The sequence below is a fragment of the Symphalangus syndactylus genome, chromosome 18, assembly GCF_028878055.3.
Source record: "Symphalangus syndactylus isolate Jambi chromosome 18, NHGRI_mSymSyn1-v2.1_pri, whole genome shotgun sequence".
In the NCBI taxonomy this organism is placed as follows: Eukaryota; Metazoa; Chordata; class Mammalia; order Primates; family Hylobatidae; genus Symphalangus; species Symphalangus syndactylus.
Window position 1 is genome coordinate 19,299,628 of NC_072440.2, and position 23,589 is coordinate 19,323,216.

At 44.8% G+C, this 23,589-nt stretch overlaps 1 protein-coding gene across 6 annotated transcripts in view; it reads left to right on the forward strand.

Annotated features, from left to right (window-relative positions):
• The window catches only part of MRTFA (myocardin related transcription factor A), a 232,145-nt gene that overhangs the window by 153,784 nt on the left and 54,772 nt on the right, over nucleotides 1-23,589 (forward strand). The window lies entirely within an intron of this gene.

Consider the following 23,589-nt stretch of genomic DNA (forward strand, 5'->3'; position numbering starts at 1 on the left):
GTTATTAATATTTTTGTTATGACTGTGGCATAAATGTGATATAGTAGAAAAAGCACAAGCTTTGATATCAGGCCAACCTGTGTTTGAGTTCTGGCTCTACCTGTTACCACCTGTGCAGCTTCTTCATCTATGAGATAGTACATATCTCAAATAGCCATTGAGATGAAATGAGTCACTGTAGTAGTACTTCTACCCAGTGACCACACAATGTAAGAGCTAAACACATTAGAGTCCTCATTTCTTTTTCTTTTTCTTTTTTTCTTTTTTTTTTTTTTTGAGATGGAGTCTCGCTCTGTCACCCAGGCTATAGTGCAGTGGTGCGATCTCGGCTCACTGCATGCTCTGCCTCCCGGGTTCCAGCGATTCTCCTGCCTCAGCCTCCCGAGTAGCTTGGACTACAGGTGCCCACCACCATGCCTAGCTAACTTTTTGTATTTTTAGTAGAGATGGGGTTTCACTGTGTTAGCCAGGATGGTCTCGATCTCCTGACCTTGTGATCTGCCTGTCTCGGCCTCCCAAAGTGCTGAGATTACAGGTGTGAGCCACTGCGCCCGGTCAGAGTCCTCATTTCTTACATTTTAGTTTTCTTTTCAAGGCAAGCCTTTTCTCAGTGCCTTTGCACTTGCAATTTGTTATGTCTGGAACACTCTCCAGATCATTTTTATGGTTTGTCATATTATTTAGGTTTCTGTCCAAGAGTCATCTGTCTTTTCAAAAGGGCCTTCTCTGTGTACCCTATCTAAAATTACCACCACCCCTGTCACTCACTGTTCTCTTGTTCCACTATATTTTTCTTCACATAATGTACTCCCTGAAATTATAATATGTACACCTTATTTATTATGTCTTCCCTACTAGAGCATATGTTCTATGAGGGCAGGGACCTCATCTGTCCATGTTGTTTTATCACCTATAAATATTGACCTTATCTGTTCATGTTGTTTTATCACCTATAAGTATCACCTGTACATATTAGTTCAATAAATGAATGAACGAACCAACTGACAATCTTCCTAGTGCCCGAAAAGAACCTGTGGCCGAATGCAGGAAGGAAGTTGTACCAGGAAGCAAAAGCTCTCTGCTTTTGTGGAGTGGATGTTCCCACACTGAGAGCCAGATAGGCAGTAGTCCTGTGACGTCCTCTTACATCCTTTTAGACTTCTTCCTGTCTCTCTGTCTGGGAAGAGCCCCTTTGACCTTTATTTAGTACTTGTTATTTTTTGAGTCAGGGTCTCACCATGTTGCCCAGGCTGGACTGCAGTGGCATAATCATGGCTCACTGCAGCCTCAACCCCTCAGCTTGTGGAGCAGCTAGGACTACAGGCAAGGGCTACTACGCCTGGCTAATTTTTTTTAAAATTTATTTTTTGTAGAAACGGGGGTCTCCCTATGTTGCTCAGAAAAGTCTTGAACTCTGGCCAGGCATGTTGGCTCATGCCTGTAATCCCAGCACTTTGGGAGGCCGAGGCAGGCGGATCATGATGTCAAGAGATCGAGACCATCCTGGCCAACATGGTGAAACCCCACCTGTACTAAAAATACAAAAGTTAGCTGGGCATGATAGTGCATGCCTGTAGTCCCAGATACTCAGGAGGCTGAGGAAGAAGAATCACTTAAACCCGGGAGGCGGAGGTTGCAGTGAGCCGAGATCACGCCACTGCACTCCAGCCTGGTGACAGAGCAAGACTGTCTCAAAAAAAAAAAAAAAAAAAAAAAAAAACTCTTGAACTCCTGGGCGTGATCCTCCCACCCTGGCCTCCCAAAGTGCAGGGATTACAGGTGTGAACCATCATGGACAGCCTGAATAACCTTTAGATGTGACCACCGTTATCCTGTTAAAATCTCGATTCCTTTTGGAATTAGAACATAAGCAGTGTTTTCAGTCTCCAGAGTTCTACTATGTCATATACTCTACATGTTCCATACTATTCACTGAAATCACCTGGATTTTTTTTTTTTTTTTTTTTACTTTTTTTTTTTTATTAATTTTTTTGCATACAAAAACAATAAACATTTTCTAAAAATACATACAAACAAAAAGATGCGTATCAAACATATTAGGAAGGTTGCACATGGGAAGTCGGGGAATAGAAATGGGGGGTGGGAGTTAAAATAAATGAGAGAGGGACTTTATATGGATCAGTGATAATAACTCAATCCTCTATTTGACAAAGAAGAGGAGAAGGAAGAGGAAGAAAAAGAAAGTGGGATAAAGGATCAGAAAGGGAGGAAAATAGAAAAAATTAGAGTATGACCCCAGGGTAGACCTGTTTTGTTGTCACTGAGTTGGTTGGTTGGTTTGTCTGTCGTATTCTTCATGTTTCGCCAAGTTGGCCAGACTGGTCTCGAACTCCTAGCCCGAAGTGATCAACCCGCCTCACCCCCCAGAGTGCCGGGACCACAGGCGTGAGCCACCACGTCCAGCCCCCACATTGCTTCTGGCCTCCGTGGTAGACCTCCCAGACGGAGCGGCCAGGCAGAGGAGCTCCTCACTTCTACCCAGACACGGGGCGGCCGGGCAGAGGAGCTCCTCACTTCCCAGACGGGGCGGCCAGGCAGAGACGCTCCTCACTTCTTCCCAGACGATAGGTGGCCAGGCAGAGGCGCTCCTCACTTCCCAGACGATGGGTGGCCGGGCAGAGGCGCTCCTCACTTCCCAGACGATGGGTGGCCGGGCAGAGGCGCTCCTCACCTCCCAGACGATGGGTGGCCAGGCAGAGGCATTCCTCACTTCCCAGATGGGGCGGCCGGGCAGAGGCGCTCCTCACCTCCCAGACGATGGGTGTCCAGGCAGAGGCGCTCTTCACCTCCCAGACGATGGGTGGCCGGGCAGAGGCACTCCTCACCTCCCAGACGATGGGTGGCCGGGCAGAGGCGCTCCTCACCTCCCAGACGATGGGTGGCTGGGCAGAGGCGCTCCTCACCTCCCAGACGATGGGAGGCCGGGCAGAGGCGCTCCTCACTTCTTCCCAGACGGGGCGCCCGGGCAGAGGCGCTCCTCATTTCTTCCCGGACAGGGCGGCCGGGCAGAGGCGCTCCTCACTTCCCAGACGGGGCGGCCGGGCAGAGGCGCTCCTCACTTCTTCCCGGACGGGGCGGCCGGGCAGAGGCGCTCCTCACCTCCCAGACGATGGGAGGCCGGGCAGAGGCGCTCCTCACTTCTTCCCGGACGGGGCGCCCGGGCAGAGGCGCTCCTCATTTCTTCCCGGACGGGGCGGCCGGGCAGAGGCGCTCCTCACTTCCCAGACGGGGCGGCCGGGCAGAGGCGCTCCTCACTTCTTCCCGGACGGGGCGCCCAAGCAGAGGCGCTCCTCACTTCTTCCCGGACGGGGCGGCCGGGCAGAGGCGCTCCTCACTTCTTCCCGGACGGGGCGGCCGGGCAGAGGCGCTCCTCACTTCTTCCCGGACGGGGCGGCCGGGCAGAGGCGCTCCTCACTTCCTCCCGGACGGGGCGGCCGGGCAGAGGCGCTCCTCACCTCCCAGACGATGGGTGGCCGGGCAGAGGCGCTCCTCACTTCCCAGACGGGACGGCCGGGCAGAGGCGCTCCTCACTTCCCAGACGGGGTGGCCGGGTAGAGGCGCTCCTCAGTTCCCAGACGGTGGGTGGCCGGGCAGAGGCGCTCCTCACTTCCCAGAGGGTGGGTGGCCGGGCAGAGGCGCTCCTCACTTCCCAGACGGTGAGTGGCTGGGCAGAGGCGCTCCTCACTTCCCAGACGATGGGTGGCCGGGCAGAGGCGCTCCTCACTTCTTCCCAGACGGGGCGGCCGGGCAGAGGCGCTCCTCACTTCTTCCCGGACGGGGCGCCCGGGCAGAGGCGCTCCTCACTTCTTCCCGGACGGGGCGGCCGGGCAGAGGCGCTCCTCACTTCTTCCCGGACGGGGCGGCCGGGCAGAGGCGCTCCTCACCTCCCAGACGATGGGTGGCCGGGCAGAGGCGCTGCTCACTTCCCAGACGATGGGTGGCCGGGCAGTGGCACTCCTCACTTCCCAGACGATGGGTGGCCGGGCAGAGGCGCTCCTCATCTCCCAGATGGGGCGGCCGGGAAGAGGCGCTCCTCACTTCTTCCCGGATGGGGCGGCCGGGCAGAGGCGCTCCTCATTTCTTCCCGGACGGGGCGCCCGGGCAGAGGCGCTCCTCACTTCCTCCCGGATGGGGTGGCCGGGCAGAGGCGCTCCTCACCTCCCAGACGATGGGAGGCTGGGCAGAGGCGCTCCTCGCTTCTTCCCGGACGGGGCGGCCGGGCAGAGGCGCGCCTCACTTCTTCCCGGACGGGGCGCCCAAGCAGAGGCGCTCCTCACTTCTTCCCGGACGGGGCGGCCGGGCAGAGGCGCTCCTCACTTCTTCCCGGACGGGGCGGCCGGGCAGAGGCGCTCCTCACTTCCTCCCGGACAGGGCGGCCGGGCAGAGGCGCTCCTCACTTCCCAGACGGTGGGTGGCCGGGCAGAGGCGCTCCTCACTTCCCAGACGGTGGGTGGCCGGGCAGAGGCGCTCCTCACCTCCCAGACGGGGCGGCCGGGCAGAGGCGCTTCCCACCTCCCAGATGGGGCGGCGGCCGGGCAGGGGCTGCAATCCCAGCACCCTGGTAGGCCAAGGTAGGCGGCTGGGGGGCGGGGGCTGCCGCGAGGCCAGACCACGCCACCGCGCTCCAGCCCGGGCAATACCGAGCACTGGGTGAGCGAGACTCCGTCTGCAGTCCCAGTACCTCGGGAGGCTGAGGCGGGCAGAGCACTCGGCGTCAGGAGCTGGCGACCAGCGTGGCCAAGATGGCGAACGCGTGCCTGCAGCGAAAAGGCAGGCGGTGGCGCGTGCCGGCAGTCCCAGGCAGTCCGCGGCGTGGGCAGCAGCAAGCCGAGTAGATTGCAGCCTGGGCCAGAGAGGGAAAAGAGAAAGAAAGAGAGAAAGAGAGAAAGAAAGAAAGAAAGAAAGAAAGGAAGGAAGGAAGGAAGGAAGGAAGGAAGGAAGGAAGGAAGGAAGGAAGGAAGGAAGGAAGGAAGGAAGGCAATCACCTGGATTTTCCCCTAGTTAGTAAGTATGTAGATCACTTTTTTCCATCCATATCAGCATATCGTGCTGATAACACTATCAATATAGTGTCATTTTAAAACATAGAGGAGTGGGGTGCAGTGTTTCATCATGACTGTAATCCCAGGAATTTGGGAGGCCAAGGCAGGAGGATAACTGGAGGCCAGGAATTCAAGGCCAGCCTGGGCAACAATGCAGGACCCCATCTTGACAAAACATAAAATAAAAAATAAACATACAGAGAACTGGTGTGTTTTATGAGAAAAGAGAGGTGGTTGAAGATTCAGGCTGTACATTCAGACAGAGCTGGGTTCCAATTTCTGCTCTACCTTTTACTTTATGACCTTGAGCAAGTTGCTTAATCGGTTTAAACCTCAATTTCCTCATCTACAAAATGGTATAACAGTTGTATCATCTGCATAGCTTTGTTGTGAGAATTAAATAAGATGATGCATGCATGTTTACACTATTTTGTAAGTGTTATTACACAATATAGAGACCTTTCACTTGCATATTTTAATACCTTGTTAGATTTTCATAAGCTTATTCTTTGAAAGTTACCTGGTTAGATGTATAAGTTGCCCAGGTTTACCAGCCCAGGAACCTACTTCATTAATCTAGAGACTTCATCCTTGACAGTATTCAGATTAAATAGAAGATATCTATTATATTTTGGTATTATAAGAGTATTCCTTATCAGAAATGTTTGAGGCTACGGATGTTTTGCATTTTGGATTTCTTTCAGATTTTGGAATATTTGCATTATATATTTGCTGGTTGAACATCCAAATCTGAAATCTGACATGCTCCATTGAGCATTTCCTTTGAGCATCATGTTGATTTACAGGAATCATTTATAGGAATTGATAATTTCTTTCTCTCCAAGAGATGGCAGCATTTCAGTTTGAAAAACCTGACATTTGTTGTGTTTCATAGTTGATTCATCAATTTTTCTAAAGGTAGAGGCAAATCCATTTTTTTTTTTTTTTTTTTTTTTTTTGAGAAGGAGTCTCGCTCTTTCGCCCAGGCCAGAGTGCAGTGGCGCTATCTTGGCTCACTGCAAGCTCCGCCTCCCGGGTTCACGCCATTCTCCTGCCTCAGCCTCCTGAGTAGCTGAGACTACAGGCGCCTGCAACCACGCCCGGCTAATTTTTTGTATTTTTAGTAGAGACGGGGTTTCACCCTGTTAGCCAGGATGGTCTCGATCTCCTGACCTCGTGATCCGCCCACCTCGGCCTCCCAAAGTGCTGGGATTACAGGCGTGAGCCACCGCGCCCGGCCGAAATCCATATTTTTTATTTTATTTTATGGAGACGGAGTCTCGCTCTGTCGCCCAGGCTGGAGTGCAGTGGCGCAATCTCGGCTCACTGCAAGCTCCGCCTCCCGGGTTCACGCCATTCTCCTGCCTCAGCCTCTGGGAGTAGCTGGGACTACAGGCGCCCGCCACCACGCCCGGCTAATTTTTTTTTGTATTTTTAGTAGAGACGGGGTTTCACCGTGGTCTCGATCTCCTGACCTCGTGATCCGCCCGCCTCGGCCTCCCAAAGTGCTGGGATTACAAGCGTGAGCCACCGCGCCCAGCCTTTATTTTATTTTTTTAGGGGCAGAGGTTTAATAGGCGGAAGAAAGGGAAAGGAAAACAACTCTCCCTCGTGAGAAAGAGGGGACTTTCGAGAGGAAAGGCTGGCCAGCAGCAGCAGATGCCCCAGATTTTATAGTCAGGTGTGAGGAGGTGGTGTCTGATTTACGTAGGGCTCACAAATTGGTTTGATCAGGTGTGATGTTTACATAGTGAGCCGGGAAGGCTGGTTGCCCTACCCTAATCTTATTATGCAAATACATCGCCCCTTAGCTGGCGCCATCTTGTCTGCTTCTTACTGTATATGTGGCTGGCAGAGAAGGGAAGGTGGAGCCTTCATTTTGAACATGATTAGTTCCAGGTAGTTCTTTCCTGCTGGCATTCACCTGTGCAAGCTCTCAGCTTGCTTATCTATTTCAGCAGCTCAACTTTACGAACTGCTCTGTTAGAAAATGATTTGGGGCTGCTTTTCATTAAAAAGGAAAACCTTACTGAGGACTTTCATACCCTCACTATCTGCCTAAGTAATTTCTTCTTAACTCCTGTATCATTCACTCCTCTGGAATGGTAATGCTAACTGCTGTTAGGGGGTGTTGGACAACTCTTTCTGGCTCCTTCCTGCTGAAAAGGGGCATTGTGTGTGGAACAGCAGCTAGGGCTCCTCCTGGGGTCAATCTAAGGGTCTTCAGATGAAAGGTGTGTCCATGTGTGGTTTGGTGTACAGCACCATTTGGAGTTTGATTGCTGTTGGAGCCATCCCGATGGGTTGTAACACTGGTTTGCCTCCACCAGATGTTGCATATTGTAACAATGTTGTACCTCGGTATCCCAGACGAGGTCCCCAATATGAAGCGGCTGTGTTGTCTGGGGTAAATACTTGAGATTCACCCTCTCATGCCAAGAAAATTTAGGACATGGACACATACGAGGAGTTTAGGAGTAGAGGTTTCATAGGCAAAAGAAAGAAGGAAAGAGAAAGGAAAACAGCTTGCTCTCTAGTGAGGGAGGCTTCCAAGAGGAAAAGGCCCTCCGTGGGTTTTGAAAATAAACTTTATTTGGAATGATTTTAGACTTACAAGAAAGTTACACAGATAGTACGGAGAGTTCCTGTATATCCTTGATCCAGTTGCCCCTAATGTTAGCATCTTACGTAACTGTGGTACATTTGTCAAAACTGAAAGATGAACGTTAGTACATTACTGTTAAGTAAACTCCGAACTTCATTTGGATTTCATTCGTTTTCCCACTGTCGTTTTTCAGTTCCCAGATCCAATCTAGGATACCAGATTGCATTTAATCATAAGATTTGTAGATGGTTGGTCAATAGAATCCCAAGGAGAATTTACTTTCCTTTCTTCACCTCCACTTCCTCCTTTTTATCTTAACTTTGGATCTGAATCTCAAGAATTTCAGCAGCTCCTTTCTCTGGCAAAAGATAAATGGACCTTTCTGGATCCTTTAACAACTATTTTGGTATTGATAGCTTAGAATTTCAGGAGCATGCTTTTTTGAACACTCAACTGTATATTTGATTTTAATAATGAATGGGTACTGACTCTTCTGCCTCTCTCTGAAGCTTGCTCTTTATATACCAGAGCCTGCTTCACTGACTACATGTTCCTAAACTGCCTTCCAAAGAAAAATAGTTCCCTTTCATTTTGTTTCCCCTTTCCTTTTTCATTCCTTTCCTTCCCCTTTCCTTTACCCTTCCTTTCATCTCTCCGCATCCCCCACCCCCGACCCCCACCAAGAACAACTTGGGATGTGATTTAAATAAGAGTGGTTTGATACAAGATCATTTTACCTTGTAGAATAAATTATCTCGTTGGAGGTGTGGTACCGGATTACTTACAGTTCTTACTTTGCCCTAGAGAAACTCTGATGTAAAAGCCTCTAATGAAACATATGTAATCTGTATTATAATTTTACAAATCACTTTTCATGTACATTGTGGTCTTTTGAGTTTCAAAGAATATATGGATTAGTTTTCAAAATTGAATTATAGTGAGAAAATTGAGGAAAAACAGATAAAGTTACTTGATTAGGTAGCAACAGAACTAGGATTGGGACCTCTGTGTTCTGATTCTTTCTCTGATGTCCTTTGGTCTCCCCTTAGCGGTCATTTCTTGTTTTTTTTGTTTGTTTGTTTTGAGACCGAGGTCGCCCAGGCTGGAGGGCAGTGGCGTGATCTCGGCTCACTGCAACCTCTGCCTCCTGGGTTCAAGCTATTCTCCTGCCTCACCCTCCCGAGTAGCTGGGATTACAAGTGCCTGCCACCATGCCTGGCTATTTTTTTTTTTTTTTGTATTTTTAGTAGAGACAGGGTTTCACCATGTTGGCCAGGCTGGCCTAGACCTCCTGACCTCACGTGATCTGCCTGCCTTGGCCTCCTAAAGTGCTGGGATTACAGGCATGAGCCACCGCGCCTGGCCAGAGGTCATTTCTGTAGGTGTATTGCATTTATTTGGAACTTATAAAATATATATAAAACCAACCCCACATTCAATGCTATTAACCCTTTACCCAGAAATCAGTTGAGCTGACAGTAAACCCTTTCTGGTTAAGGATAGGGCTAATTATAAAATACATTGGGCCTTTACAATGCTTTTGTTTATATTAAAAACAAGCCAGAGATATATTTTTGGCGCAGTGTACACTGTGCTTACCCATTCAGGCTGGTTTCACAAGTTGAAGGAAGAAAATTATCATGAAAAGGACAAGAGAAACTTAGTGTTTAGGCTGCGCAGTGGCTCACATCTGTACTCCAGCACTTTCGGAGGCCAGGGTGGGTGGATCATTTGAGCCCAGGAGTTCAAGACTAGCCTGGGCAACAGGTGAAACCCTGTCTCTACAAAAAATTAGCCATTTGTGGTGGTGCGTGCCTGTGGTCCCAGGTACTCAAGAGGCTGAGGCAAGAGGATCAATTGCTTGAGCCCAGGAAGTCGAGGCTGCAGTGAGCCAAGATTACACCACTGCTCTCCAGCCTGGGTGACAGAGCAAGATCTTATCTCAAAAAACAAAAAAGAAACATAATGTTTAGAAAGCTTAAGAACATTATATGTAAGAAGCAGGAGAGGAAACAATTCCATTGGATGCTGTAGGACAGGGTAGCGCTCAAGAACCAGAAAGCAAGAGAGGTAATCAAACCAAGTTAGGGAACACAGAGACATCTGTCTTCTCTTTGTATCTTTTTAGACCATATCAGGACAGACTCTTGGGCGCATATTAGTAGGGCCCAGAGGAGTAGTATTACTTTTGGGGAATGTTATCAGGAAATAGCTTGAAACTTTAATACCAACTGATCATGAAGATAAAATACTTTCAAGACCCTCCCCCCCCTTTTTTTTTTGAGACGGAGTCTCGCTCTGTCGCCCAGGTTGGAGTGCAGTGGCGCGATCTCAGCTCACTGCAAGCTCCACCTCCCGGGTTCATGCCATTCTCCTGCCTCAGCCTCTGGAGTAGCTGGGACTACAGGCACCCGCCACCACGCCTGGCTAATTTTTTGTATTTTTAGTAGAGACGGGGTTTCACCATGTTAGCCAGGATGGTCTCGATCTCCTGACCTCGTGATCCACCCACCTCGGCCTCCTAAAGTGCTGGGATTACAGGCGTGAGCCACCGTGCCCGGCCAAGACGCCATTTTTATGTACCCTAGTGCTATCCTGCATAAAAAGGATCTTGTTTCTCTTTTTCTCTGACTTCCAGTGTTGGGCAGTACCATCTTTCTGCTCTTATGATAACTGAAAAATACGTAACTATTTTAATTGTTGTTTTAAAGAAAAAAGCAATTCTTTTTATTTTTAATGTACACATGTGCCTCACACAAAAGGCCAGATAAGACTTGAATTTGCTAGTAGTAGGGCATGCCCACTCTTTGCATGTGTGCTAGCCAGTGTTACACTTGTCTAGACGTTAGCGTCTTTCTTAAAACATTGTAATTATTCACTTTTTTTTTCAGACGGAGTCTGGCACTATTGCCCAGGCTGGAGTGCAGGGGCACAATTTTGGCTCACTGCAACCTCCGCCTCCCGGATTCAAGCCATTCTCCCGCCACAGCCTCCCTGGTAGCTGGGATTACAAGCATGCACCACCATGCCTGGCTAATTTTTCTATTTTAGTTGAGACAGGGTTTCACCATGTTGGCCAGGCTGGTCTCGAACTCCTGACCTGAGGTGATCCGCCCGCCTCAGCCTCCCAACATGCTGAGATTACAGGCGTGAGCCACCACGCTAGGCCCTTAGATGGCTTTTGTATCTTAAAGACAGGGCCAGTTATTAGAGATACAAATCTGTGTAAGACATGGTTCTCATTCTCACAGAACTCCTAGCTCTAATGGATTCAAAGTGAATAATTATAATGTTGGCTGGGCGCGGTGGCTCACACCTGTAATCCCAGCACGGTGGGAGGCCCAGGCAGGCAGATCACCTGAAATCAGGAGTTCTAGACCAGCCTGGCCAACATGGTGAAACTTCGTCTCTACTAAAAATACAAAAATTAGCCAGGCGTGGTGGCACACACCTGTAGTCCCAGCTACTCGGATGGCTGAGGCAGGAGAATAGCTTGAACCTGGGAGGCGGAGGCTGCATTGAGCTGAAATCGTGCCACTGCGCTCCAGCCTGGGTGACAGAGCAAGATTCCGTCTCAGGAAAAAAAAAAAAAAAAAGCCGTTTGAGTACATGAATTGAATTATGAGAACAATCAAATCAGTTAGGATATAGTGTCTGTTTTCTTTCAAAATACTCTTCACGCAAATTAGAACTTACTTTATGTATGTTTCCCTCATGAAACTGTAAACTCATTGAAGGCAGGGCCTTCAGTCACTACTGTATCCCCAGCAACAAACAGAGTATCTGGCATACAGTAGGCCCTCATATTTCTTGAATGAATACATAAGGAAAAAGAGGTTGGGACAAGGAGCTAAGGAAGAACTGAATAAGGCATGGATGTGAGGTTAAGTATATGTGCTGACCAACTAGTAGATGAACTCTAGAGCATCCAAGCAAGTGAGAGTAAAGTGAGTAAATGACATTGTGTGCCTTAACTTACTTGTTTTTATGACTTCCCCTGAAATCTCTACTTTTCAAAGAGTTTTAGTATCTTAAACAATTGACTGTATATTAATATAAAGAGGAATGCGAAAAGTTTATTATCACGTAACATTAAAGAAGGAAATACTGGAGAGTTCAGAGCTCTCTCATATCCTTTTTTCTTTTTCTGTAAAATATTGATCACAACTTGAATTTATTTGTTTGTTGTCATTGATTTGATCTCTGTTGTCCCACTGGACTGAAAGCTTTATGTGAGCAGAGATCTCAGGTGTATCTAGCATCTAGCACAAGACCTAACACAATAATAGTATGTTGGTGCAACAGTAATTGCAGCTTTTGCCATTAAAAGCAATGACAAAAACCTCTATTACTTTTGTGCCAACCTATAGCTGTTTAGTAAATTGTTAGGTGAGTGAATAGAGAAGATCTCTCTCCACACTCTGATTCCCAATCCTTATATTGGTGGTGATGCTGGAAAGTAACCCAGGCAGCAGAACTTGAGTAGCACCTGCTTCTAGGGACACCCTTCACCTACTTTTAATCACGCATTCTAAGGACAAAACTGGTGAGTGTTCTGAACAGCCTTTGGTTCTAATTGATAGGCCATATGGTTTTACAATTTGGATGCCACTAAATGATTTTTCAGGCATATAGGATAAATAGAATGTAAAATACACCAATAAAATAGGTATAATTCACTGTTGCAAAGATGGGTATTCTAATTATCTGCATGCTGAGCTTCACTTAAGGCTAGCACCCAACCTGTTCCTTCTCTGACCTTCCTGGTAAAACACATTCCCTAGTTTGAAGCTAGAAGTATTGGTGTCTGTTGCTGAATTAAGTTGCATTTGCTTATTTTTTCTGGGACTGGTGCCTGAAAATTAGAGAAAAAATATACCAATTATTAGCAGATCAAGCTTTAGGAATTTATAGGAGGCTATGAACTTAGAGTAAGGAAATACTATCCGAAACTACTTTTAACAGTTAATATTGGCTGGGTACAGTGGCTCACACGTGTAATCCCAGCACTTTGGGAGGCCGAAGTGGGAGGATTGCTTGAGCCCAGGAGTTCAAGGCCAGTCTGGGCAACAGTGAGACCTCGTCTCTACAGAAAAATTTAAAAATTAGCTGGGTGTGGTGGTACAAGTCTGTAATCCCAGCTACTCAGGCGGCTGAGGTGGGAGGATTGTTTGAGCCTGGTGAGTCAAGGCTGCGGTGAGCCATGATCATACCACTGCACTTCAGCCTGGACAACAGAGTGAGAACCTGTCTCAAAAAAAATAAAAACCAGTTAATATTTATTAGTAAATGTACTACACTGTATATAAAAGAGAACTTAGAAGATACTGCATCATATCATATGCATTAAATTTAGATAGAAAACTCACAGAAGTGCATCTAGAGATAACAGATTCAATCTCTTTATTGAGTTGTTCTTTAGCCATTTTCTTTCCCTTGACAAACCTTTAGTGGTAGTCTACAAATACATTTTATGGAAGGAGTGTGTTGGAAAATGAAATTTCTCTTCTGTTGGAAACTTTTGAACAAATTAACAATTTTTAGCCAGAGCTTGGGGGTCCATTTTCACTGCTCTTTGTCGTCTGCTCCAGGAGCTATGTGTGAATTTGTTGTGGTCTCTGTTGCCCTGTGTCCTGCAGGTCCTGGGAGGTCCATAGCTAAGATGCCAGGACACCATGGAAGCTGGGAAATGTGTTGATAATTTGTGACAGTGGATATCCCTGGTCAATATCCTGTTCTCTAGATGTCTGATTTTAATGCTAAACTTCATGAGATGGGAGTTGACACCTCCTAGAAGTGTTCACATGATTGTTTATTAAATTATTCATTTGTTAAGGAATTTGAGAAAAAAATGATTTGTTATTCATAAGTTTTTCAATGTGAAAAAATATTTAAAATGATCATGGAAATAATAACATGTTTATTGTCAAAAAATTTTAACTGAAAAACTGAATCATTGTTCAAAACACAGCAAAAGATGATGTGCCTTAAAACAGTATCAGAGGAAAGGCTATTTACTGGTTATTAGGTGGATTAAACCTGCTTTGCACTATTTACTTGCCATGATCTATCATTGGCATCACGAACATGGGTGGAGCATATTTAATTTCTCCATATAAAGTAAGCTTAAATTAGGCCAAAGTAGCATTACATAGGGTAGCTCTTGACATGGCATTGCATTAGAATTATCTGCTAAGCTTTTTAAAGAGATGAGGTCTAGGCCCCATTCCAGACCAATTAAAAACCTTCCCAGATGATTTCATTGTGAAGGGTAAGGGTTGAGAATCACTGGAATGAGAGATGGATTACAAGGATAAGGATACAGAATATTTGGTTCCAGGCCTGGCTTCATTTCCTAGTATTTTGTTGAGGAATTTTGTGTCTATATTAATAAGGCATATTCATCTGTAGTTTTGTTTTGATGTCTTTCTCTGGCTTTGGAATCAGAGAATAATACCAGCTTCATAAAATGAGTTGGGAAAGTGTTTTCTCCTCTGTTTCCTGGAAGAGTTTGTGAATGATTGGTATTAATTCTTTCTATTTTTTAATTTATTTTTTTGAGACAGGGTTTTGCTCTGGCACCCAGGTTGGAGTGCAGTGGTGTGGTCTCAGCTCACTACAGCCTCGACCTCCCAGATTCAAGTGATTTCCCTGCCTCAGCCTCCCGAGTAGTTTGGACAACAGGCACTTGCCACCATGCCTGGCTCATTTTTGTAGAGTCAGTTTTGCCATGTTGCCCAGGCTGGTCTCAAACTCCTAAGCTCAAGCAATCCATCTATCTGGGCCTCCCAAAGTGCTGGAATTACAAGCATGAGCTACCACGCCCAGCCAGTATTAATTCTTAAGTATTTGGAGAAATATATCAGCGAAGCCTTCTGGACCTGGGCTTTTCTTTGTGGGAAGATTACTATTTCATTCTCTTTACTTGTTATACATCTATTCCGATATTCTGTTTCTTTCTTCAGTTTCAGTAATTTATGCCTTCCTAGGAATTTGACCATTGCATTTCTTTTTCTTTTTTTTTTTTTTTTTTTTTTTTATTATACTTTAGGGTTTTAGGGTACATGTGCACAATGTGCAGGTTTGTTACATATGTATCCATGTGCCATGTTGATTTCCTGCACCCATTAACTCGTCACTTAGCATTAGGTGTATCTCCTAATGCTGTCCCTCCCCCCTCCCCCCACCCCACAACAGTTCCCGGAGCGTGATGTTCCCCTTCCTGTGTCCATGAGTTCTCATTGTTCAATTCCCACCTATGAGTGAGAACATGCGGTGTTCGGTTTTTTGTCCTTGCGATAGTTTACTGAGAATGATGTTTTCCAGTTTCATCCATGTCCCTACAAAGGACACGAACTCATCATTTTTTATGGCTGCATAGTAATTCTTTTTTTGAGACGGAGTCTTGCTCTGTTGCTCAGGCTGGAGTGCAGTGGCATGATCTCGGCTCACTACAACCTCTGCCTCCCAGGTTCAAGCGATTCTCTTGCCTCAGCCTCCCAAGTAGCTGGGATTACAGGCGTGTGCCACCACATCTGGCTAATTCTTGTATTTTTTTTTTTTTTTTTTAATAGAAACGGGGCTTTGTCATATTGGCAGGCTGGTCTTGAACTTCTGACCTCAGGTGGTCCACTTGCCTTGGCTTCCCAAAATGCTGGAATCACAGGCGTGAGCTACCACACCCGGCCTCCTTTTGCATTTCTGACTTTTGTATGTATTTTCTGTTTTTTTCTTGGCAGTCTAGGTAAAGGTTTATCAATTTTGTTCTTTTCAAACAACAAACTTTTATGACTATTGATTTTCTCTGTTGTTTTTCTGGGGTTTGTTTTTTTTTGTTTGTTTGTTTTTTTTTTTTTTTTTTTTTTTGAGACGGAATCTTGCTCTTTCACCCAGGCTGGAGTGCAGTGGCACGATCTCAGCTCACTGCAACCTCCGCCTCCCGGGTTCAAGTGATTCTCCTGCCTCAGCCTCCTGAGTAGCTGGGACTACAGGCGCCTGTTGCCACACCTGGCTAATTTTTGTATTTTTAGTAGAGACGGGGTTTCACCATATTGGCCAGGCTGGCCTTGAACTCCTGACCTCAGGTGATCTGTCTGCCTGGGCGTCCCAAAGTGCTGGGATTACAGGCATGAGCTACCACACCTGCCCTGTTTTTCTGTTTTCTGTATCATTGCTTACCACTTTAATTTCCTGTCTTCTACTTACCATGGTTTAATTTGCTCTTTTCCTAGTTTCCTTTTTTAAAATTAGCTGAATTTCATATTCATCTAGTTTCTTAAGGAAAGGCTTACCGCATGTATTTCAGATCTTCTTTTTTTTTTGAGACAGAATCCCGCTCTTTTTGCCCAGGCCGGAGTGCAGTGGCGCTAGCTATCTGGGCTCACTGCAAGCTCTGCCTCCCAGGTCCACGCCATTTTCCTGCCTCAGCCTCCCGAGTAGCTGGGACTACAGGCGCCCGCCACTGCGCCCAGCTAATTTTTTGTATTTTTTTAGTAGAGACGGGGTTTCACTGTGTTAGCCAGGATGGTCTCGATCTCCTGACCTCGTGATCCGCCCGCCTCGGCCTCCCAAAGTGCTGGGATTACAGGCGTGAGCCACTGCGCCCGGCTTCAAATCTTCTTTTCCAATGTAGGCTGTGAATTTTCTAATATAAACCTATGAATTTCCCTCTAAGCACTGTTTTAGCTATATTCCAGAAATTTTGATAAATTGTTTAGTTCAAAGTACTTTCTAATTTCTCTCATTCTCTTTTGACTCATTGGCTGTTTAAGGGTGTGCTCTTCAATTTCTGCATATTTATGAATTTCCCAAATTTTCTTTTGCTGTTTATTATTTTTCTTTCTTTATATATATATATATGCATGTATGTATATATTTTTTGGAGATGGAGACTTGCTGTGTCACCCAGGCTGGAATGCAGTGGTATAATCTCGGCTCACTGCAACGTCCACCTCCCGGGTTCAAGCAATTCTACTACCTCAGCCTCCTGAGTAGCTGGGATTATAGGCACCCACCACCACACTCGGCTAATTTGTGTATTTTTAGTGAAGATGGGGTTTCACCATGTTGGCCAGGCTGGTCTTGAACTCCTGATCTCAGGTGATCCACCCATCTTGGCCTCCCAAAGTGCTGGGATTACAGGCGTGAGCCACCGCACCCAGCCATATATTCTTTATATACATAATATTTATAGAGATGGGGGTCTTGCTGTTTTGCCCAGGTTGGTCTCTGACTCCTGGCCTCAAGCGATTTTTCTGCTTCAGCCTCCCAAAGTGCTGGGGTTATAGGTGTGAGCCACCATGCCTGGCCTCTTTTTGATTTCTAATTTAATTCCATTGCGTCACAGAATGATTTTAATCCTTTTAAATGTACTGCAACTTGTTTTATTGCTTGGTATGTGTTGTGACCTGGGGAGTGTTCCATGTGTGCTTGAAAAGAGTGTATATTCTGCCATTGTTAGGTGGAGTGTTCTATATGTTTGTTAATTCTATTTGGTTGATGGTGTAGTTCAAGTCCTATATATCTATATTAGTCTGTTTTGGGTTGCTAAAAGGGGTACTTGAGGCTGGTTAATTTATAAAGAAAAGAGGTTTATTTGGCTTATGGTTTTGCAGGCTGTACAAGCATGGCACCAGCATCTGCTCAGCTTCTAGAGAGGCCTCAGGAAGCTTTTATTTACGACAGAAGGCAAAGGGGGAGCAGGAGTGTCACATGGCGAGAGGGAGCAAGAGAGATCCCATGCTCTTTTAAACAACCAGCATGCACATGAACTAAAAGAGTGAGAACTCATTACTTGCAGGGAGGGCACCAAGCCACTCCCAGGGGATCTGCCGCCATGACCCAGACATCTCCCACTAGGCCCTGCCTCCAGCATCGGGGATTGTATCTCAGCATGAGGTTTGGAGGGGGCACACATTTGAACTGTTTCAGTATCCTTACTAATTTCTACCTAGTTGTTCTGTCTATTGTTGAGAGTGGGGTAGATTGTGATTTTTAGAGGAGATAAACTCAAATACTCCTTATTCAAAATTAGTTAAATAAGCACCATGCAATTTATTAAAATGTAGAAATGCTCTAGTATTAGATGTACCTTACAAATGCCAGAAATGACATCTATTAATTTACTTTCTAGTATATTGGGGCTATTTTAATATTTTTAGTGTGAAGGTCATTGTTAATTCTCATGAAAACTGATGCTTTCAAACTTGGCTCCAACCAGACCAGTCTTTCAGTTGATTGTTTCTGGATAGCAATTTCCCCCCTGAAGTATGACAGCCTCTAGAGTTGGAAGCCAAATATCTGAGTGGGGGAAGAGAAAGATTTTTGAGCAGGCTTGTCTGCTTTTTGGTCTCCTCAAGCATATAAACCTCATTAATTTTCAAATGCAGCACTGTTTTGGCTGGCATTTAATTTCTAGTCCAGGGGCGTTTCTTTTGCTCATCAACAAGTTTTGGAGCCTTTTCTAACATAAATATTCTGAAAAGTGGTGGTCAAATTTATTGTCATTTGATTAGAAGTTTCATGAGAAAAAGACTTGTCAGTATTCCTGAGTTACAGCCCAGTTAATGAAATGTCCCTACAGTCCGAGAATCTTCCTTGAGAGGACTTAACTGAGCAAAAGATGATGTGGAGGGAGGGGTCTTGTTTTTTTGCTGTCCTGTTCTTCCCATCACTAACCCCACCTTCCTATTCTTTTCTACTTCCTCATAATTTATACTTTATCTTCTGATTGTAGAAGTCTTGGTGGAATCAATACATGTATAAGGTAGGAACAGCTACTAACTGCATGTTTCCTTTCCAGTGAAATCCAGGACAAATGACCGGTGGAAGAGCTAGGCTTGAGAACCCCACTTCTTACTCTTTTCTTGTGCCAGTCTTGATTGACCCAACTGATTGATGTGTTCATTTCTTGGGTATTACCCCTTGAATCCTGTCAACATCCTTCCATGGTCTTACAGGGCAGAGATAAATTAAGGTCACTCCTTGGCTTTTCCCCCATGCCCAAAGTAGCTGGTTATTCAAATAGCAATTGATGCCTTTGTTTGAGAAAGGTAAAAAACTTGATTATTTCCATGGAGAGTGGAGAACGTAGGGTTTTTCACTTTATGGTTGGGTTTCTTTTCTTTTTATTCCATTCTTTTCTGGCAGGCACCTCAGTTGATTCACCACCCATCAGCTCTAAAGACATCTGTTCATCTATATATAGATCGTTCACACAGGCCCATTTAGAAACATGATATATTAAATTTGTGGAAATCAGTAACAGTAAAGGATTAAAGACTTATGCTTGTATACAAATAAATATTTTTGTTTAGTCTTTTTTTTTTTTTTTTTTTTGATACGGAGTCTCACTCTGTCACCCAGGCTGGAGTGTAGTGGCACGATCTCGGCTCACTGCAAGCTCCGCCTCCCAGGTTCACGCCATTCTCCTGCCTCAGCTTCTCCGAGTAGCTGGAACTACAGGCGCCCGCCACCACGCCCGGCTAGTTTTTTTGTATTTTTAGTAGAGACGGGGTTTCACTGTGGTCTCGATCTCCTGACCTCGTGATCCGCCTGCCTCGGCCTCCCAAAGTGCTGGGATTACAAGCGTGAGCCACCGTGCCCAGCCTTGTTTAGTCTTTATTGGCTTGGGGAATGATGAGCAAATCTAAGTAGTGGTATACAGTGACATAGAGAGTTGTCAAAATTCCTACTCTGCTAAATCTCCATAGGCTTATACTGTCTGTGAAAATCATCATTTGTTTCAGATATTTCTCGGTGAGGGTGGATGTGCATTAAATTTATGGCCTCCGAAATTTATTCCTGATTTTGGTAACTTTGGCAGTGAACACAGAACATATGGCTCTGTGGTATTTACTGAAAGTAGGTTATTAAATAATTGCTTCTAAAATGAATAATCCTAAGGTCTGGAAATGTAAAGTCATTTTATTTAGAATGCTTAGAATTAAGAGGAATTAATAGACCAAGGAAACAAAAACTCCATATAAACAGCTGTTTCTTTGTAGTTAAAAGTCTTAGACGATGGATCATTTTCAGTCTACACAGATAAACATAAAGCAGATAAATTATAAAACAAAATGAATTATAGGTTGACTGCCATAATTCTGAGTTTACTGCTTCAGGCTTTTTTCCCCCTCTTTGTAACCATTGAAGGTTATGCAGTGCATAAAACAACACATACCTAAGTCAGGTTATTGCAGTACCCAAGATGATACTGATACAGGATAATTCTGTTATTTGAGTGGGGAACTGTGTCAGATGTCAGATAAGCACAGAGTTCAAAGTTAACTCTGGGGAGGGACAAGATGGAATTTTCAGATAACTGAACTTTAATTTCATTCTGTTTTAGAGATCGAAAAGGTTCATTAGATAAGCTTTCCTCTTTGTACTGGAGCTGTATATGTGTGTGTATATATATATACATGCATAATATATACATGGTTGTATACATGTGTATGGATATGTAAGCTGAATATGCCTTTACTGTAGTCTCCACAGAAAACCTGAATCAGAAATTTATTAAATATGTTAGCTTTCATAAATTTAAATTTTTGCGTTCATGAAGCAAGAAGTTTTTCAATCAAGAAGTTTCTGTAATATCCCTATGGCCCTATTTATATATGGTTTACTTAAGAGGGCTAGTGGTTAATATTTTAAAATTATTCTTGGATAATAGCCATTGCTTATATTATTGTTTCTTTGAAGTATTCAGACTTACTGAATTGCATTGTTCCCTTATTCTCTGAAATAAAATTAATTTGTCACATTTAATCATTTTCTAATAGTTGATCTTACACTGGGCTTTAGAAACACTCTGAAAGATTACAATTATTTGCCCTTTCATCCCTCTTACATTTTATCCTGCTTGGCTCTCCTTTTTCTGACAAAGAGGCACATTGCATATGATCAGGTGCCTCCACTTTAGAGTCACAGAAATGTGGGTCTGAATCCTAGTTCCAGCACTTTTGAGCTGTGTGACAGAAGGCAAACTTTTAAAGGTCTGATTCTTAGTTTCCTCAGCTGTAAAATGGAGATAATAATTGTAGCATCCTCACAGGGCTTTTTTAAAGGATTAAATAAGTTAGAAGCATGACAGTCACTTAACACAGGGTCTGACACATAGTAGCACACTCATTTATTATTTGTGTTTTATTAATGCAATTACTGTTGCTGATCTGTGGTTATAATTTTTTTCTGAAATCAACTTCTTAGAGTAAATTTGTTTTACTGAAGTTGATCACCTGAATTCCTTTGACCCTGGTCGAACCATCCGTTTTAGCCCCTTTGTCTGTCTCACCAGAGAATAAACCCAGGTGGTCACACTCCACTCCTGTTACCACAGTAGAGCAGGCTTTCAGAAGATCCTAGAGAGGCAAAGTAAGGAGTCCAGGTTTTGGAATCAGAATGCTTGTCTCCAAATCCTGTTCTACCCCTTATTAGTGGGATAACCTTAGGTATATTACTTAAACCTGCTGGGCCTCACTTCTTGGTAAAACAGGATTAATAATACCTATCTTGGCCGGGCATAGTGCCTCACACCTGTAATCTCAGCACTTTGGGAGGCTGAGACAGACAGATCACTTCAGCCCAGGAGTTCAAGACCAACCTGGGCAACATGGTGAAACCCTGTATCTAAAAAAAAAAAATTAAAAAATTACTGGGCATGATGTCATGCACCTATAGTTCCAGCTACTCCAGAGGCTGAGATGGGAGGATCCGTCGAGCCAGGGACATCAAGGCCTTGGTGAGCTGAGATCACACCACTGCATTCCAGCCTGGGTGACAGAGTGAGACCTTGTCTCAAAAAATAAAACACCAAAATGTATCTTCATATGGCTGTTATAAACAGTAAGTTAAAATATAAAAGAATGTAAAACAGTGTCTGGCACAGAGTACGTGCATCATAAATGTCAGCTATTATTGTAGCTCCTGCTGTTTTTATCTATTTAGTTCTCCAAGGCTTTATTCTTAACAATGTTAATTTGTAAAATAATAATAGCCTCTTGGTTCAATTTCTCAGACTGTTTGTAACATCCTTTTGAGATCCAGTTCAGTACAAGAAACCATTGTTGAATGCCTACTATGTATTAAGTGCTATGGGGGACATATATCAGTAAGGGATATTCTCTTCTCTCCAGGAACTTATAAACTGGTAGGAGAAGTAAGATGTTCAAGGGCTACTATTACACAAGGCAAAATATTATATTTTTTCCTAACATATAAAAGGTAGCTCACAGGAGGCCTAGAGTAACTGAATGCTGTGGAGTGAGTGGGGAAGTTCAGATGAACAGGGTAGGCATTTCCAGGTGAAGTGAATAAAAGAGGTAGGAGAAAACTCACGGTACTTGAGGAAGAGTAACTGGCCAGCCTTGATTAAGATAACAAAATGGGAGAGACACTATAGGCAAGGACACAGCCAGGGACCTACCACTGCAGCATGGGAAACCATGGCAGGGTAAAATTGGTAAGAGGGGAATGTGAGTGTGAGGAGGTAGAGTTGAAGTTGGCCCAGATATTTAAAAAATACTGGGAAAGATAGTGATATCATTAAAGAAGAAGGATGGGAAGGGGATTAGGTTTTTGGGAGGAAAAGAAGTTTGGCTTCGGATCTACTGAATTTGAGATGTAGGCAGGCGCATGGTTATGGTTCTGCGATTCTTGGACGCCTCCCTAAAAACTGCTCTGTGGATAGAAAAAGGCAGATATAAAGATGATTCCCAGTAGATTCCAGTTCCTCTCAGATGTGACTTGGAAGGCAGCTACACTTGAAGACTTAATTATGTAAGGAGGCTTTCCTTGGCCCATGGGATCCTCCTAACTCTACTTCTCTGAACATTTTCTTTTTTTTTCTTTTTTCTTTTTAGACAGCATCTTGCTCTGTTGCCCAGGCTGGAGTGCAGTGGCATGATCTCAGCTCACTGCAACCTCTGCAGTTTCTCATTTAGTCTCTGAATGACAACTGTGCCATCGTCATTCTGCGTAGTTTGTAGTTGTAACACCCTTTAGGTTTAACTGGCTTTTGAAAGAAAGATAGTTGATTTTTTTTTTTTTCCTGAGACAGTGTCTCACTCTGTTGCCCAGGCTGGAGTGAGAGAGAGTAGTGTGATCTCGGCTCACTGCAACCTCTGCCTCCCAGGTTCAAGCAATTCTCCCGCCTCAGCCTCCTGAGTAGCTGGGACTACAGGTGTGCGCCACCACACCCGGCTAATTTTTGTATTTTTAGTATAGACGGGGTTTCTCTGTCTTGGCCAGGCTGGTCTCGAACTCCTGACCTTGTGATACGCCTGCCTCGGTCTTCCAAAGTGCTGGGATTACATGTAGGCACGAGCCACCGCGCCTGGCTGATAGTTGATTTTTAACTTTAAAAAAATCCCTTTAAGTTGTTTCATTAAGCAGTATTGCCAGAGTGAAAATAAGAGAAACACCCATCAGTCTCCCCTAGCCCGGATGTGCTTTGAGTCATCTAGCTCGATTGTTTCACCTCAACAGAAAAGGCCCTAAGTTAAGAGAAAGAAGAAAAATGGAGGCATATTAATGGTAAAATATTTTCTAGGCTAGAAAAAGGCATTGCGTGGTGAAATAGCTATAATTTTTAGATACAAAAGAAAAAGAGTTTACAAATACTACTTCCTGATCTGTGTGAGTAGTTCTTTCATTCACTATGCTTATGGTGGTAAACATTTGTTAAGCGTAGAGCATCTGGAAACCTTTTTTTGCTGGGTGATGGTCCTCGTTATGATATTTTGAGTTTGGAATAGATGTTTTTTAAAAAAGTTTTAGGAGGAGGACGCAGTGTTTTGGAGGTTTTGAGCAAAAGGCAAGACTCTGGTGCTTTGTGGATTGTTATCGCCCTGCAAGACCCTTCGCAACTTCCTCTCACCGCCCACAGCAGAATACGGAAACTCTGCTGTATCAGGCCAC